Source organism: Priapulus caudatus, unplaced genomic scaffold (genome assembly GCF_000485595.1).
Source record: "Priapulus caudatus unplaced genomic scaffold, Priapulus_caudatus-5.0.1 Scaffold160, whole genome shotgun sequence".
Lineage (NCBI taxonomy): Eukaryota > Metazoa > Priapulida > Priapulimorpha > Priapulimorphida > Priapulidae > Priapulus > Priapulus caudatus.
In genome coordinates this window covers 185,231-187,581 of record NW_014577221.1, presented here as the reverse complement: position 1 = coordinate 187,581, position 2,351 = coordinate 185,231, and the positions used below count along the sequence as shown (strand labels likewise).

The 2,351-nt window shown below is 49.2% G+C and overlaps 1 long non-coding RNA gene across 1 annotated transcript in view; it reads right to left on the bottom strand.

Annotated features, from left to right (window-relative positions):
• LOC106806442 overlaps positions 1-2,351 on the bottom strand; it is a 28,318-nt gene that overhangs the window by 2,777 nt on the left and 23,190 nt on the right. The window lies entirely within an intron of this gene.

The following is a 2,351-nucleotide window of genomic DNA, read 5'->3' as shown; positions in this document are numbered from 1 at the left end:
CTAGTGTCTCAGTCTCAGCACAAAGGCCCGGAAAATTAACGATCCAGCCAGTGGAACCGGTCATTGCAATTAATGAGCTATTAACGAGGCATTAACGAGAATAGGACAACACAGCTAACTAGCATTAGTTGTATCGAGGCGACTTCATTGACGTGGCGTCTTATGCAAACGTCGGCATAACTAGCATTAGTTGTATCGAGGCGACTTCATTGACGTGGCGTCTTATGCAAACGTCGGCATAACTAGCATTAGTTGTATCGAGGCGACTTCATTGACGTGGCGTCTTATGCAAACGTCGGCATCCCATTTAATCGAGACGCGTGCATAATCGCACGACGAAAATCCCTGAATCCGAAAAAAAATGTTTCGATTGTGTGTGCAGCCACACGCTGTGCACAGACTACAGGAATCGATATACATACACCTAGAGATTCGTCTCTGACATTCTCCACTGTTGTAATAGTATCAGCATGTGTATATATATATGGACATTACCAGCTAATCCATTTATAAGCTCCAGACATGACTGCAATAGGTAGGGGAGTGGAGGGAAGTGGAGGAGCTGTAGGATTGGGAGGAAAGGGTAAAAGGTGAGGAGGGGATGAGAGGAGGAGGTGGAGGATTGGGAGGAAGGAATGAAAGGTGATGAGAGGGATAAGAGAAAAAGAGGGGGAGGGTGGGGAGGAATGGGAGTAGGTGGACGATGGGAAGGAGAGATATAGGGGGCGAGGGGAGGTGGAGGATGGAGAAGAAAGGGAGAAGATGAAGGATGGGGACGAAGGGGAGGAGGTGGAGGATGGGAAGCAAGGTGAGAAGGGGAATGAGGGGAGAAGGAAGAGAAGGGCATGACGTGAAGAAAGCGGAGTAGGAACAGGAGGAGAGAAGGGAAGGGGAGGAGAGGAGGGAAGGGGAAGAGAGGAGGGAAGGGGAGGAGAGAGCACGTGAATTTTTAATCGTGCATTCGGCGATAAACCTCGCGTGTGCTGGTAGTGCAATTAATCATAGTGCTTAAATATATCATGTGATCGCCTCCATGTATGCTAGGTTTCTGCGCAGCAATGAAACAGCTCGTTCTCTAGTTTTCACTCGCGGTGCCGACATGTGTGCTCTATAATTACGTATATCGACTCGATATTTGTACGGGTAAGAAACTCACTGTTTTTGCAGCTCACACAATTAAAACATGCTGTACGGGAACCTACAAGCTGTTTACTCTGCACGGAACAGCGGCGGCAGCACCTCTTGCTGCAACCCTACCTTTGGTTCGGCAGCACTCACCGTGGCACAGCCTCATAGTCATAGCAATCTCACACATATATATATGATTGCACGGTCTAAGCAATGGCATTATGGCAGCCACCCAGAACACGTACACACACCGAGAACACGAGCCCAGCGCGAAGATCACTTCAATCTTGCTTCAATCACATGAAAATAACCTGTTAACGCCTAATACACAGAAATAGTAATCAGCGTTAAGACAATTTAAAAAGGTCTTGAACTATCAGTTCGACAGTAGGGCAAATCCACGACCTTCTTGATACAAACTGCCGTGCGCAAAATGGGAAATCGCACAATTGTGAATTTTTGAAATTTTTTGAATATTTGTAAACCTTTGCTCGTAATATTTACATCTCATACCAAAAACAAACAACCTTGCATGTTAATTGCAATGGCAGTGATCTAAAGTTTACGAGCAGGCATGGCAGAGGAAATCCGTACCCAATCATCACTCCTCTCTCTCTCTAACAGCAAAGCCTACTGCCGGCCGATCCTTCACCGACCGACTGACCAGCCGATAGATAACGCGCCATGCAGAGTAGCACCAAAAACACACTTTTACGCTCAGTGTCAAAGCGCGCGGTCAGTCAAGCAGCATTACTATAAGTTAGTCGCAGCGCACGCACTATTACCCTCACACACACACACGCACGCACGCACGCACGCACGCACGCACACACACACACACACACACACACACCATTGCCCTCACGCACGCACGCACTATTGCCCCACACATACACGCACGCACACGCACGCAACATGCACGCACTATTGCCCCACACACATGCACGAACTATTGCCCCCACACACATGCACGCACTATTGCCACACGCACGAACGCACGATTGCCCTCACACATGCACACACACACACACATACTATTGCCCTCACACACGCACGCACTATTGCCCCCACACACACGCACACACACACACACACTATTGCCCCACGCACGCACGCACGCACTATTGCCCCCACATACGCACACACTATTGCCCCCACACACACGCACACCACTATTGCCCCCCCCCCACACACGCCGACCACTATATAGCCCACACACGCAC